Source organism: Octopus sinensis, linkage group LG14, assembly GCF_006345805.1.
Source record: "Octopus sinensis linkage group LG14, ASM634580v1, whole genome shotgun sequence".
NCBI classification, from domain to species: Eukaryota; Metazoa; Mollusca; class Cephalopoda; order Octopoda; family Octopodidae; genus Octopus; species Octopus sinensis.
Genome location: NC_043010.1, coordinates 8569659 through 8587158, shown reverse-complemented (window position 1 = coordinate 8587158; position 17500 = coordinate 8569659). Strand labels below are relative to the sequence as shown.

Sequence of the window (17500 nt, the reverse complement as noted above, 5' to 3'; positions counted from 1 at the left end):
GATGCTGGTGTGTTTACGTCCCCGTACCTTAATGGTTCGGCAAAAAGAGACCGATAGAATAAGTACTGGGCTTACAAAGAATAAGTCCCGGGGTCGATTTGCTCAACTAAAGGCGGTGCTCCAGCATGGCCGCAGTCAAATGACTGAAACAAGAAAAGAAAAAAAAAAATGAAACTTAACCCTTCCCCTGAACTTGCTGCTCTGGTGCCAAAATTTAAAACCATTATTTAGTTAGGACCCTTAATGTTCTTTTGTTTAAATTATACCAAAGTTATCTTTACTCTTTACTCTTTTATTTGTTTCAGTCATATGACTGTGGCCATGCTGGAGCACTGCCTTTAGTCAAGCAAGTCGACTCCAGGACTTATTCTTTGTAAGCCTAGTACTTGTTCTATCAGTCTCTTTTGTCAAACTGCTAAGTTACGGGGACGTAAACACACCAGCATCGGTTGTCAAGCGATGTTGAGGGACAAACACAGACACACAAACATATACACACACATACATATATATATATATATATTATATATATATATATATACGACGGGTTTCTTTCAGTTTCTGTCTACCAAATCCACTCACAAAGCTTTGCTTGGCCCGAGGCTATAGTAGAAGACACTTGCCCAAGGTGCCATGCAGTGGGACTGAACTCAGAACCATGTGGTACATAAGCAAGCTACTTACCACACAGCCACTCCTATACCTTTGCTTTTCATTTTCCCATCATGCAAAGTAAATTGCTGTGTTGAATCCTAGCATTTGCAGAGGTGATTACCTGGTTTCCATGGTGCATAAGTAACAAAGATCACAACGTTACCACTGAATGGGATACCATTCCATCACAGGTTACTAATTTACAGTCAAGTGAACCGAAGCAACATGAAATGAAGTGTTTGGCTCCAGAACACAAGGCACTGAACAGGGTGGGAATGGAAACCACAATCTTGCAGTTATGAGCACAGCACCCTAACCACTTGGCCAAGTGACTTCACAATCTTACCGAAAGTTAATTAAGTAAGACACCAATCAAGTACTGGGGTTGATTTAATCCAGTGGTTTTCAACCAGGGTTCCGCCAGTACAGTCCAGGGCTTCCACAGAACCTTAGGGTTCCACCAGTACAGTCCAGGGGTTCCGCAAGAAGTTACAAAGCTGCTAAAATCGGCAGTAATTTTTAATTCTCCTGTGCAGATATGTGTCCATAAGACTATTAAATTATTGCACAGGGGTTCCTCAAGCCAGTGGAATGTTTCCTTGGGGTTCCGCTCCAGCAAAACATTTGAAAAGCACTGATTTAATCAATTATTCCCTCACACCAAATTTATGCCCATCTGCCAATTTTGAGATATCAATAATTATACTCATAAAGTTTGGCAGACTAAATGTCTTGAAATATTTAGTTACAGTCCATTACATCCAAGGTTCAAATCCTGCCAAGGCTCATTCTCCATCCTTCTGCTGTTTCTGAAAAAGAACAAAATTTCAGTAATTGAGTTCTGGGATATTTCATCAACTTATACCCGCCCATCACATTAGTGGCCTTGTTCCAATCTTCAAATCAATAGAATAATATTGAAAATAGAATAATAGGTGCAGGGGTGGCTGTGTGGTAAGTAGCTTGTTTACCAACCACATGGTTCCGGGTTCAGTCCCACTGCGTGGAACCTTGGGCAAGTGTCTTCTACTATAGCCTTGGGCCAACCAAAGCCTTGTGAGTGGATTTCGTAGATGGAAACTGAAAGAAGCCCGTCGTATATATGTATATGCGTGTGTGTGTTTGTGTGTCTGTGTTTGTCCCCCTTGACAACCGATGCTGGTGTGTTTATGTCTCCGTTACTGAGTGGTTCGGCAAAAGAGACCGATAGATTAAGTACTGGGCTTACAAAAGAATAAGTCCCGGGGTAGAGTTGCTCGATTAAAGGCGGTGCCCCAGCATGGCCGCAGTCAAATGACTGAAACAAGTAAAGAGTATTGAATTGATTGACCTATTAAATGTATGGATCTGCTATCTTTCATTTGTTTCGGTCACTTGACTATGGCCATGCTGGGGCAGAGCCTTGAAGGGTTTTAGTCAAACAAATTGACCCCAGGATTTATTTGTTTTTTGCAGGTTTAGTACTTATTCTATCATCTCTTTTGCCAAACAGCCTAAATTACAGGGATGTAAACACACCAACACCGGTTTCCAGTGGTTGGTCATCAACTGAGCCACAAGTGTAAAGTATTAATTTGTGTGAGTACACAGTGTTTCTAATGGTAAAGGATTGTTTTCTTTGGTCATGGGTGGACAGCTCTCATGTATGTATATAGGTATGTAAGCATCCGTGCATGTACGTGAGTACGTATGTGTGTCTGTCTATATGCATGCAAGCATGCATGCATGAACATGTGTATGTGTGTATGTATGTATACATATATGTATGTATGTATGTATGTATATAGAACACCATGATAGACCGTTAGCTCCTACACATATTTTTTTCTCTCCTTGTTTCTCTCCTTGTTTCTTTTCTGTGTATCTTTCTGTCGAAGAGCATAGGCTCGAAACGTAAAAGACTTCTATTTCTATTCCTGAGCGCCATACTAATACATTTGTTTGTTTGTACTCCACCTGCCTTCGTCTTTGGTTTATTTTCGTAAACCTTCCCGTTATGTATATATGTATGTATGCATGCATGTGGATTGTGAGTGTATATACATGTATATATCGTATGAATTGTAATGCATGTGTGTGTATGTATGTGTTTGTGTTTGTCCCCACAAAACATGACAATTGGTGTTGCTTTGTTTATGCCCAATGACTTAGTAGTTTAGCAAAAGAGTAAGAGAGTAAGCAAAAATTCTTCATGGGTGGGCGCAGCACCGTCCCAAAGTATGGGTAATCTTGGCAGCCACGTGAGATTCTACATGGGTCTAAAGACCCAATGCCAATCTGTTAAAATGTTGTTAAAAATGGCTTAGGTGGGTGACAGCAGTTTTGTGTTCTTGAGACCAATTAAACAAATTTATTTCGCTTTTAAATAATTTTAATCACTAAATGCTGTTATACACCGGTACTAGTTTGCTTGTACTCTATAGCTGTTTATTTTATTGAATAATTAGGAGTGGCTGTGTGGTAAGTAGCTTGCTTACCAACCACATGGTTCCGAGTTCAGTACCACTGCGGGGCACCTTGGGCAAGTGTCTTCTACTATAGCCTCAGGCTGACCAAAGCCTTGTGAGTGGATTTGGTAGATGGAAACTGATAGAAGCTCGTCATATATATGTATGTATATATATATATATATATATATAATATATATATATAATATATATATACATATATATATGTATGTATATATATATATATATATATATATATATACATACATATATATATATATGTGTGTGTGTGTGTGTATATGTTTGTGTCTGTGTTTGTCCCCCCAGCATCGCTTGACAACCGATGGTGATGTGTTTACGTCCCTGTAACTTACCTGTTCAGCAAAAGAGACTGATACAATAAGTTCTAGGCTTCCAAAGAATAAGTCCTGGGGCTGATTTGCTCGACTAAGGGCGATGCTCCAGCATTGCTACAGTCACATGACTGAAGCAAGTAGAAGAGTAAAAGAGGTGTATTATAACATACAAGGCAAAGAACCCTTTTGGCAGTCATGAATGACCATGAGATTGTACCTAGAAAGTTCCTCTCTGAGGCACAAGTCCAGGTAAGGTTGTTTACGGAAGACCAGCAGTCGCCCGTGCATACCAGCCTCCCCACTCCATGCTACCGATGCTATCTGAGGGAAAAACAAACACCGATACAGCTGAGTGAACTGGAGCAAAACTAGAGTGTCTTGCCCAAGGAAAACAACACACAACCTGGTCCGGGAAGCGAGCTCAGGGATCATTTCGGTTTGAACGGCAGTTTTTTTTTTCTAGCGGTGTCATATGAAATTGTCACCCATAATTATGACCCTAGTATCGATCTATTGCATTTCAATCTATTTTAGGGTTAGGGTTAGGGGTGGGGGGAAGGGTATCTTTTTTCTTCACAAATGTAAATAAACCCAATCTGTTTCTTAAACAAGGGACACATTCATACAGCACAAAGTGTTTTCACCTCAATAGACGTCATTGATTGGTTGAAATTGCAGAAATTGAAGAAAAAAAACAACAAATATCTTACAAACCATAGAATTTTCTCAATAAAGCCAAGAGAAAAAGATGCTTTATAAACACATTGTACCAGTATACGAAGTTTAAAAGTGTTTAGTTACGTGGAAATTATATTAAAAAACTGCTGTTCAAACCGAAAAGATCCGAGCTCAGTACCTCATGATTGTTGTGATCCAATGCTCTAACCACAGAGCCATACGACTTCCTTAAAGACGAATGAAATGCCACTAAGTATTTTGCCCAGCGTGCTAACGATTCCGCCAGCTCACCTCCTGCTAAATTTATTATACAGTAGAGATAATATTCTAAGGTAGCTGACTCAATGCAGCTAACCAAAATATAGGATCTTTTCGGTTTGACCGGCAGTTTTTTAAAATAATTTCCCCGTAGCTAAACACTTCTAAACTTCGTGTACTTTGTAGAATGTGTTTATAAAACATCTTTTTCTCTTGGCTTTATTGAGAAAATTATATAGTTTGTAAGATATTTGTTGGGTTTTTAATTCAATTTCTGCAATTTCAACCAATCAATGACGTCTATTGATGTGAAAAAACATTCTGTGCCGTATGAATATGCCCCTAGTTTAAAAAACAGATTGGGTTTGTTTACATTTGTGAAGAAAAAAAATCAGATTAAAATGCAATAGATCGATTCTAGGGTCATAATTATGGGTGACAATTTCATATGACACCGCTAGAAAAAAATTGCCATTCAACCCGAAAAGATCCCAATATTCTAAGGTAGCTGACTCAATGCAGCTAACCAAAATATATAAGCTCCAGATATAGGCGCAGGAGTGGCTGTGTGGTAAGTAGCTTGTTTACCAACCACATGGTTCCAGGTTCAGTCCCAGTGCGTGGCACCTTGGGCAAGTGTCTTCTACTATAGCCTCGGGCCGACCAGAGCCTTGTGAGTGGATTTGGTAGACGGAAACTGAAAGAAGCCTGTCGTATATATGTATATATATATATTATATATATATATATATATATATATATATATATATATATATATATATATGTATGTGTGTGTGTGTTTGTGTGTCTGTGTTTGTCCCCCTAGCATTGCTTGACAACCGATGCTGGTGTGTTTACGTCCCCGTCACTTAGCGGTTCGGCAAAAGAGATCGATAGAATAAGTACTGGACTTACAAAGAATAAGTCCCGGGGTCGATTTGCTCGACTAAAGGCGGTGCTCCAGCATGGCCGCAGTCATATGACTGAAACAAGTAAAAAGAGTAAAAGAGTATATGAAAAAAAACAAAAAAAAATCATGTGAAATAAGTCTGTAAGCATTAAAGCAGTTCTCTTGACGGTAAGACCTAGGCGTAAATCTGTACGCAGTTGTTTCCCTTAGATCATGAATTTACCTCCCCCTTCATCGCAAATATTTATCAACCACCTTAGGTTTTCATACCTGACGACGGAACTGAAAATAACGCGTGCGACTACACAAAGCCACACACACACACATAGGCACACACACACACGCACGCACGCACGCACACACACGCACGCACGCACGCACACACACACACACACACACACATACGTACTCGAGCTCACACACACGCACACACACGCACACACACAGACACACACACACACACACGTACTCGCGCTCACACATACACACACACGTACACACACACATACACACACACACGTACTCGGGCTCACACACATACACTTGCACTCATTCGCTCTCATAGTCCGACGCATGCAAATACACACGCACACACGCCTCTGTGTCCGTGTGTGCGTTTCACTTTATCATTATCGGTTCTACTTGCGAACAGTGGTCCCGCTGCGCACACCCGCAGTCGCGCATCCGCGCTAGATAGTCATGACTAGTCGATCCTTACTTTGTGTTTTTGTGTTTTATTTACTTTCTCTCTTTTACTTGTTTCAGTCATTTGACTGCGGCCATGCTGGAGCACCGCCTTTAGTCGAGCAAATCGACCCCGGGACGTATTCTTTTGTAAGCCCAGAACTTATTCTATCGGTCTATTTTGCCGAACCGCTAGGTAACGGGGACGTAAACACACCAGCATCGGTTGTCAAGCAATGCTAGGGATACAAACACAGACACACAAACATATACACACACACTTATATATATATATATATATACATATATATATACATGACAGGCTTCTTTCAGTTTCCATCTACCAAATCCACTCACAAGGCTTTGGTCGGCCCGAGGCTATAGTAGAAGACACTTGCTCAAGATGCCACGCAGTGGGACTGAACCCGGAACCATGTGGTTGGTAAGCAAGCTACTTACCACACAGCCACCCCTGCGCCTTTGTTTAACAAAAATTATTTGTTTGTGTTTTATTTACTTTGCTAGGTAGTCGTCATAGGATCGACTACTCACGACTAGCTAGCGTGGGTGCGTGACTGTGCGTGTGTGCGCACCGGGACCACTGTTCGCTAGTAGTACCAACATTGTCGTCAATATAATGCCACTCTGCAAGGAATAATTCGTTTACAGTTTTAAACTTAGAAAATCTCCCGCAAAAATACTTACAGAGGCATGCGCACGGACGAACAACACACATGGACACACACGCTTGCACACACGCACACACACACACACAGTTATGCTTGAGCACCTCCTTAAAGGGTTTTTTCAGTCGACGAAATCGACCCCATGACTTATCCTTTGTAATGCTAGCACTTATTCTATCGGTCACTTTTGCCGAACCACTAACTTACGGAAACATAAACACACACCTCCCTCGATTGTCAAGTCGTCATGGGGTGACAAACACAGACAAAGACACACACACATACATAAATACATATGCGTATATGTGTGTATGAGTGTGTGGGTGTGTGTGTGTCGTTGCTATTATGTTAAACTGTCGTATGTCCAAATTTGGCCAAACGCATTTTTTTTTTTAATATTTATTTTTGCTTGCAATTACCGGTTCTTTTGGTCAAACAATCTGTGGTGTGTGCGAGAGATTCGAAATAAAAGCACCTACCTTCTCTTCACTCTGATGGAGACCCTTCAGCGGTAACGGATCCTTCGACACAGCCCAACCCGAACGCTAGAGATAGCAGCTGCTTCACCCAACCATAACAACGTGATCACCCGTCTTAACCCCTCAATGAACAGACTCGAAAAGGCAGAATGACCCGCTCGCTGCACACGCATCACGGCTGCCCCTTCCGGTCAGCCCCAAGTTCCGGTCAGCTCCCCAGCTGCTGACATCATCCCACACAATCGTATCTTCAGATGCCAAGATATCAAAAATTTTCAAAGTGTAGTTCAACAATTTTGCTATAGAATGGTGATGTTATTCTTTCACTTTCTGAAAAAAAGGTACAATAAACACCAAAAATGTACAGAAAAAAGACTCCATCAACCGCCAGATGGGTAAGCTAGAGGTTGTAGATAGCTTCTGTTATCTAGGTGGCCAAGTTAGTAGTGGAGGTAAATGCTCCAAGAGCATAGCTGTAAGAATAAGAATAGGCTGGGCAAAGTTCAAAGAGCTCCTACCTCTGCTGGCATCAAAGATCCTCTCCCTCAGATTAAAAGGCAGACTGAATGTTGCCTGTGTGTGAACAACTATACTACACAGCAGTGACACACGGGCTGTGGCAGCCAAGGATATGCGTAGGCTTGAAAGAAATGAAGCCAGTATGCTTCACTGGATGTGCAATGTCAGTGTGCATTAGGGTGGGGCAAAAAATGCAACTTCCGAGATTGGTAACCAAGAATCGATATTTTGTTGTGAATTAGGGTTAAAAGAAAGGTCTATAAAGAACTTTGCGGTTAAATGGATTTCTTTTCAGGCTCTGCAAGGCACTTGAAAATTTTTTAAATTTGCTACTTTTAGTTGAATTTTGGATTTCATGGAAAGTCATAACAAATACATATTTTTACATAACAGAATGCAAAACAGTACATGTAGTACCCTTAAGAGATTGCATACCAAGTTTCAATACAATTAGCTAATATCTTGAGGTTCTGCATTGACTACAAAGAGAACAGGAGTGTGATCTTTTCGGTTTGAACGGCAGTTTTTTCTAGCGGTGTCATATGAAATTGTCACCCATAATTATGACCCTAGTATCGATCTATTGCATTTCAATCTGTTTTAGGGTCTGGGTTAGGGGTGGGGAGAGGGTATCTTTTTTTCTTCACAAATGTAAATAAACCCAATCTGTTTCTTAAACGAGGGACATGTTCATACAGCACAGAATGTTTTTTTTACCTCAATAGACGTCAGTGATTGGTTGAAATTGCAGAAACTAAACAAAAAAAAAAAAGCAACAAATATCTTACAAACTATAGAATTTTCTCAATAAAGCCAAGAGAAAAAGTTGTTTTATAAATACATTCTACCAGTATACGAAGTTAAAAATTTTTTAGTTACCTAGAAATTATGTTAAAAACTGCCGGTCAAACCGAAAAGACCCTAGGAGTGTGAACTTCTCTCCAGTACCGCTGTAATGGTCGCTGCATGTGGACAAACATCGTACATGTGTGAAGTTTTCTGCTTTGTACCCTGATTTTGGGCCATTGCATTAAAATTAACGATTGTGTTAAATTTTGTTTTTGTTTACATTTAGTGATGACTCATAAGTCAATAATGTGTCATGATAAGGAATGTCCAATATTGAGTACTTCATGTGATCTTAGCAAGCGAGTTTTCCCAACTTACAAGGATGTACTAATATATGTTTTATTTGAATGAGAAAAAAGTAGCTAAGAAAGATCCCTCAATTAAGCAAATTGTCAAAATAATAGCATCATCATCATCATCATCGTTTAATGTCCGCTTTCCATGCTAGCATGGGTCGGACGATTTTGACTGAGGGCTGGCGAACCAGATGGCTGCACCAAGCTCCAATCTTGATTTGGCAGAGTTTTTACAGCTGGATGCCCTTCCTAACGCCAACCACTCTGAGAGTGTAGTGGGTGCTTTTTATGTGCCACCGGCATGGGAGCCAGTCAGACAGTACTGGCAATGACCTCGCTCGAATCTTTTTACAAATGCCACCAGCACAGGTGCCAGTGAAGCGACGTTGGTAACGATCACGCTCGAATGGTTCCCTTTTAAGTGCCACCAGCACGGAAGCCAGTTGGCTGCTCTGGCAACGATCACGCTCGGATAGTGCTCTTGGCACCCTACTAGCATGGGCACAAGTGCCAAATTCTTCTTTGACAAAAGGCAACCATCTCTTGTGTTGCGACTGAGTCAGTTAAACTGAAAATCTTAACCCTTTATCTGAAGTACCAAGCATTACTAAAATCTGTGAAAAATAGAAATAATGTGCCATCGTTTCAAACAAAGTGTAATGTTTTCAAAAACAATGCAACAAAAGATTTTATCTGACATTTTCTGCTGCAAGTACATCATCATCATCATCGTTTAACGTCTGTTTTCCGTGCTAGCATGGGTTGGACGGTTCGACCGGGGATCTGGGAAGCCAGAAGGCTGCACCAGGCTCCGGTCTTATCTGGCAATGTTTCTACAGCTGGATGCCCTTCCTAACGCCAACCACCCCGTGAGTGTAGTGGGTGCTTTTTACGTGCCACCTGCACTGGTGCCAGGCGAGGCTGGCATCGGCCATGGTCGGATTGGTGCATTTTACGTGCCACCGGCACGGAAGCCAGTCGAGGCGGCACTAAGCTTCCGTTGTGGTAGAAACAAAACGGTACCACAGAGAGAACAAGATTTTTACAGGATGAACATGTCAAGAATAAAAAATTGGTTTACACGTAATTTTATTTTAATGTGTGTGTAATCTAGACCTCATGTAACTCATATATTTGGTGACCTAGTATTAAGAATAATAAAGAAAACAAAGTCAAAAAGTCTATTTATTTTACATAATTTGGAAATTTCAAGTGCATTGCAGAACCTGAAGACATAAATTTTAAAGCCTGAGATATTAACACTGTTGTCTTTAAAAAAATTTTACAAAAGAAAATTAATTTGTAACAATAAATGTAAAAAATAAAATGAGGAATGGCAAACATGTTATAAATTGATTTTTCACTCTTTATTCAAAATTTCAAATTGGCTGCAGAGCCTGAAGATGTAAATTTAAGAACTTCAGATTTTAACACAGTTGTTTTTAAAGGATTTTGCAAAAATAAAAAGTATATTCTTGAAAATCTATTTTTAAAAATCTGTGTAAAAAGTACCTTTTTGCTCCACCCTAGTGTGCATGTTTGACAGTATGTAAACATCTTGAAAGAAAAAGTTTGGGCATAAGAGGCATCAGCTGTGGTGTGCAAGAGAGACAACTGCGCAGGTATGGTCATGTGATGCGTATGGATGAAGACAGCTCTGTAAAGAAATTCCAATCTCTAACTATAGAGGGAACCTGTGGTAGAAGTAGACCCAGGATGACATGGGATGAGGTGGTGAAGCATGACTTTCAAACTTTGGGCCTCACAGAGGCAATGACTAGTGACCGACCTTTGGCAATATGCTCTGCTTGAGAAAACCTGTCAAGCTTAAATGTAATTGTAGTTGTGGCCGATGCTGGTGTCACGTAAATGGCACCTTTCACACGTTGGGCCCCATGGAGGCCAAGTATGACCTTATCACATTGAAAGCACTGGTTCTTGTCCGATCACCAAAGTTAAGCAACATCGAGCCTAGTCAGTACTTAGATGGGTGATCGCTTGGGAAACCTAGGTGCAATAAGTGCAACAAGAGTGGAGGCACATGGCCAAGTGTTAGAGCAGCAGGCTCGCAGGCAATGAATCGCAGGTTCGAATCTCAGACCGGGCGATGTCTGTGTTTATGAGCGAAACACCTAAGCTCCACGTGGCTCCGGCAGAAGGTAATGGCGAACTTCTGCTGACTCTTTCGCCACAACTTTCACTCACTCTTTCCTCCTGCATCTTGCAGCTCACCTGCGACGGACCGGCGTCTCGTCCAGGTGGGGAACCTATATGCCAAGGAAACCGGGAAACCGACCCTTATGAGCCAGGCGTGGCTCGAGAAGGAACAAATAACAAAGTAAAGTTACAGTCATGACAGATATCGGTGTCAGGCAAATGGTGCCCATGCCAGTGGTACATAAAAGCACCCATTACACTCTTGGAGTGGTTAGCACTGGGAAGGGCATCCAGCTATAGAAACCACGCCAAATCAGACTGGGGTTTAGTGTAGGCTTTCAGCTTGCCAGCCCTGGCCAAACCATCCAACCCATGCCAGCATGAACAACAGACACTAAATGATGATGATGATGATGATGATGACAACGATGACAATAATGATGATGAAAGCAATGACTGGTGGTGGTGGTAGTGGTGATATGATTACATATCATGTATTGTTTTGTGTTGCATGTAAATATATTTATACCAAGGTTAGCTGCGTGGAGGCGCAATGGCCCAGTGGTTAGGGCAGCAGACTCGCGGTCGGAGGATCATGGTTTTGATTCCCAGACCGGGCGTTGTGTGTGTTTATGGAACGAAAACACCTAAAAGCTCCATGAGGCTCCGGTAGGGGGTGGTGGCAACCCCTGTTGTACTCTTTCGCCCCAACATTCTCTCACTCTTTCTTCCTGTTTCTTGAGTAATGCTGCAATGGACTGGTGTCCCATCCTGCTGGGGGGAACACATACGCCACAGAAACCGGGAAACTGGACTCATGAGCCTGGCTAGGCTTGAAAAGGGCGCATAAATAAAAATAAGTTTAGCTGCATTTATCTCTATTACAACCATCATCAGTTTGATATGGAATTTTCTTATAGGTATTCATGACAGTAAAGGCCTTGTCCTGCATAAAGAATTCAGAAGTTACTTTAATCTTTTAATGTTCAGATTATTCTGTCAAATGTAATACTTTTCCATTCACATTGTTTAGCATTTATGCAAGAGTTAGATGCTGTGGTTGTTTAGTTTTAGAATGACATTGCAGGGTTGGTGTGAGGGTGCCAGATTTAGTCAGTTTGGACATAAAGCAGGTGGGACATTTTAGCCAGACATGGCTGTTTAAATGCTAAAGGGTTAAGCACTTCGAGTTTGCATAACTAGTCTTGAGCCCCTATCTTGCTCAGCATGGAAGCACTCCATTGGTTACGACTATGAGGGTTCCAGTTGATCCGAATCAACGGAACAGCCTGCTCGTGAAATTAACGTGTAAGTGGCTGAGCACTCCACAGACACGTGTACCCTTAACATAGTTCTCGGGGATATTCAGCGTGACACAGAGAGTGACAAGGCCGGCCCCTTGAAATACAGATACAATAGAAACAGGAAGTAAGAGTGAGAGAAAGTTGTGGTGAAAGAGTACAGCAGGGATCACCACCATCCCTGCCGGAGCCTCGTGGGGCTTTTAGGTGTTTTCGCTCAATAAACACTCACAACGCCCGGTCTGGGAATCGAAACCGTGATCCTATGACCGCGAGTCCTCTGCCCTAACCACTGGGCCATTGCACCTCCACTGCTCAGCATATCAATCTCCTGGAAACTGTTCAGAAACACGCAACAAGACAACTACCTGCACCAGGCATCTACCATGCACTGAATGTCTTGCTTCCCTTTAAATCTTTATTAAATCTTTGACATCTGGCAACTAATTTGGTTGAGGCCCACAAGATAATCCACCATCTTTCCAACAAACTTGGAAAGCTTTTTTGGAATTCCATATCGCACAACACCCATGACTTTTAGAAACATTTTTTTCCACACTCAGAATTGCTGAAGCATGGAATAAACAGCCTGCATCAGTCGTTAGCTGTCAAGACACTGCATCCTTCAAAACTTCCAGGTTTCCAGAAATTTGCCTGATGCCTCCCACTCAGGTTTCTTCTTCTTTTTTTTTCAGACTTTTACACTTTTCACTTCCAATACATATTCTGTGTGCTGTTCATCTACTTTTGGCCACTTTTTCTGATAAGTTGTAGTGTACATGAAGTTCATCATGATGATGATCATCATCATCGTCGTCGTCGTCATTATTATTATTATTTTTATTTTATTATTATTATTATTATTGTTATTATTATTATCATTATTATTATTATCATCATTATTATTCTTATTATTATAATCATCATCATCATCATTGTTGTTGTTATTATTATTACTATTATTATTATCATCGTCATCATCCTCATCATCATCATTCAGTAGTTTTATTTTTATAACGTGCTTTATTATTATTATTATTATTATTATCATTATTATTATTATTATTATTATTATTATTATTGAGTGAGAGAGCAGTGCATGCCATCAAAGTGACACTGGGGTAAAATATATGAAGCCCAATATACCCATCACGACAGCACGTCTGATAGGGGTACACCAGGCACATGCATCACAACCATATGTGTGCGACATGGTCATCTCATATCAAGATAAACAGCGCATGACCTTGCAGGTGGGGCCCAGTTATATTATTATTATTATTATTATTATTATTATTATTATTATTATTATTATTATTATTATTATTATTATTGTTGTTGTTGTTGTTATTGTTATTGTCATTAATATTATTATCATTATTATTATGATTATTATTGTTATCATCATCATCATCATCATCATCATCATCATGTGTATTAGTACAGATACAGTTCTGCACGTGTATTAGCTCTAAAATATTTATATATATACACATATATACACACACATACATGCACAACTTTACAGTCGATGTTGTTTGAAATTCGAACGAAGGAACATTGGCACCAAGTTAGAAATAGGATCTTCCACCATTGGCAAGAAATCTTGAAATAAAACTAAACAAAAACCTATATGCATAAAGGCTTATATGTTTAACTAGCAGTATCGCCCGGCGTTGCTCGGGTTTGTAAGGGAGATAACTATATAAGCATTTTTAGAGATGTAAAGTATAATAGCCATCTCAATATGGCTAACCACAAAGGTGGGGTTGTTACTGTAGCTTTTCACGTTCAGAGATTTAATAATAAATTTTTCGAGAGTTATTTCCCTTATATATGCTGAAAATGCATTAAAAATGGGAAAAATTGATGGTAAATTTTCTTTTAAATCGTAGACTAATCGTAGACATGCGCTAATACCCAGAAGGGCTCGATATGAATCACGACTATAAGATACCCGGTTTTGGTTAAACTGCACCGCAAAATGTGGGAGTAGTTAGGAATCTAAATCGTAGGAGACAGACACACAACTTCACTTTTATATATAACTAGCAGTATCGCCCGGCGTTGCTCGGGTTTGTAAGGGAAATAACTAAATAAGCATTTTTAGAGAGTTACTATAGATGCCAATTCGGGCTTTCTTAGCCATTTCTGTTTTGGTGTCTTCAAGCCATGAAGTCGTTGTTCTAAAAGAACGCTGGTCTCTTTGACAACGCTTTACGACGTTGATTTCCTTACACTCCCTTCCCCACAGCTTCACGAGGGAGGGAAGAAGGGGGAGAAGCAACACAGGTGCAGCTGTGACCATGGACGCCAACTCCGCCGCCATCAACACACGAAAAATTATGCATTAAAATGGAATAAAAAATGATGTTAAATTATTATTTAAATCGTAGACTCATCGTAGATGTGCGCTAATAACCAGACGGGCTCAATATGAATCACGACTATAAGATACCCGAATTTGATTAAACTGCACTGCAAAATGTGGGAGTAGTTAGGAATCTAAATCGAAGGGGACAGACACTCACACAACTACAGTTTTATATATATAGACTAGCAGTATCGCCCGGTGTTGCTTGGGTTAGTAAGGGAAATAACTATATAAGCATTTTTAGAGAGTTATAGCCAAAAAATAGCAAAAAATGCATTAAAAATGGGAAAAAAATGATGGTAAATTTTTTTTAAATCATTGACTCATCGTAGACATTTTTAGAGAGTTACATCCCTTATATAATAGCGAAAAAAATGCATTAAAATGGAAAAAAATGATGGTAAATTATTTTTTAAATCATAGACTCATCGTAGACGCGCGCTAATACCCAGAAGGGCTCGATATGAATCACGACTATAAGATACCCGGTTTTGGTTAAACTGCACCGCAAAATGTGGGAGTAGTTAGGAATCTAAATCGGAGTAGACAGACACACACACAACTACAGTTTTATATATAAAGATATGCATATATTTACATATAGGTTTCATTAACCAGATGAATGGAAATTATGTTAACCTGTTAAGCATTGCAGCATTTAGTATTTTCTATTAAATCCTTTGTTTAACGAATGCAATTGAGCATAATAACTTCCTTATTCTCAGAAAATATCTAAATTTTCACTTCTATAACTACTCTGAGAGCCTTGGTATTAAAATGATGTTAAGTTTAGTTTGATAATAAGCGAGAGTGTAAACATACAAACAGATCCAGTCACACAGTTAAGCTTGAAATTAAATTTATCGCATGAAAAGAGGTGTAAACAAGTGGAAGGTTGGATTAAGCGGCTGATATTACGTTTTGATTAATTGGTTGTCATCAGGATATGTTGTATTGTTATTCATTTGCAATTAATAACAATTAATTAGTTATTAAATCTATCAAGCTATCTATCTATCTGTCTGTCTGTCTGTCTGTCTGTCTGTCTGTCTGTCTATCTATCTATCTTTCTTTCTTTCTTTCTTTCTATCTATCTATCTATCTATCTATCTATCTATCTCTCTATCTATCTATCTATCTATCTATCTTTCTTCTTTCTTTCTTTCTATCTATCTATCTATCTATCTTTCTTCTTTCTTTCTTTCTTTCTATCTATCTATCTATCTATCTATCTATCTATCTATCTATCTATCTATCATCTATCTATCTTTCTTTCTTTCTTTCTTTCTTTCTTTCTTTCTTTCTTTCTTTCTTTCTTCTTCTTTCTATCTATCTATCTATCTATCTATCTATCTTTCTTTCTTTCTTTCTTTCTTTCTTTCTTTCTTTCTTTCTTACTTTCTTTCTTTCTTTCTTTCTTTCTTTCTTTCTTTCTCTATATCTATCTATCTATCTATCTATCTATCTATCTATCTATTTCTTTCTTTCTTTCTTTCTTCTTTCTTTCTTTCTTACTTTCTTTCTTTCTTTTTTCTTTCTTTCTTTCTTACTTCTTTCTTTCTTTCTATCTATCTATCTTTCTTTCTTTCTTTCTTTCTTTCTTTTTTCTTTCTTTCTTCTTTCTATCTATCTATCTATCTATCTATCTATCTATCTATCTATCTATCTATCTATCTATCTATCTATCTCTATGTATGTATATATGTATTAATCTATCAGTCTGCCTTTCTATCTGTCTGCCACCCACCTCTCTCTCTCTCTCTCACTCATTATATATATATAGATAAATGTGTGTGTGTGTGTGTGTGTGTGTGCATATTCCTACATTTTATACAGAGCATGCACCCAAACACACACACATGCACACACACACACACACACACGCATCCACACATACACACACACATACCAGCATAGTTGTGTCAGAAAGAAGTTAGCTTTGCAGCCAAGTGGTTTCCAGTTCAATCTTACATAATGGCAAGTTGGGTTATCGTCTTCCATTATAACTCCAAACCAATCACATCATTAGAGTTAATTCACGAGAGACAAACTGGAAAAAAAAACCCTTCATATATATATATAAATACTACCAGTATCGCCCGGCGTTGCTCGGGTTTGTAAGGGAAATAACTATATAAGCACTTTTAGAGATGTAAAGTATAATAGCCATCTCAATATGCCTAACCACAAAGTGGGGTGTTACTGTAGCTTTTCACATTCTGAGATTTAATAATAAATTTTTAGAGAGTTACTTCCCTTATATATGTCAAAAATGCATTAAAAATGGAAAAAATTGATGGTAAATTTTCTTTTAAATCGTAGACTAATCGTAGACGTGCACTAATACCCAGAAGGGCTCGATATGAATCACGACTATAAGATACTCGGTTTTGATTAAACTGCACCACAAAATGTGGGAGTAGTTAGGAATTTAAATCGTAGGAGTCAGACAGCACACAACCTCACTTTTATATGTATAGATATAAATAGTCTGGAACTCCATCAGTTTTTCTGAGGAGTGTTCTCGTGGATACCTATTTCTTTACTACCCACAAGGGGCTAAACACAGAGAGGACAAACAGGGACAGACAAATGGATTAAGTCGATTACATCGATCTCAGTGCGTAAATGGTACTTAATTTATCGACCCCGAAAGGATGAAAGGCAAATGCTTTGCAGTATTTCGGCTGCCTTTACGTTCTGAGTTCAAATTCCGCCGAGGTTGACTTTGCCTTTCATCCTCTCAGGGTCGATTAAATAAGTACTAGTTACGCACTGGGGTCAGTATAATCGACTTAATCCGTTTGTCTGTCCTTGTTTGTCCCCTCTATGTTTAGCCCCCTGTGGGCAAT

At 39.4% G+C, this 17500-nt stretch overlaps 1 protein-coding gene and 1 pseudogene across 3 annotated transcripts in view; both read left to right on the top strand.

Moving 5' to 3' along the window:
- Positions 1 to 17500, top strand: part of LOC115218739 (protocadherin beta-15-like) — a 296321-nt gene that overhangs the window by 142136 nt on the left and 136685 nt on the right. The window lies entirely within an intron of this gene.
- Positions 10721 to 10839, top strand: LOC115219578 (annotated as a pseudogene).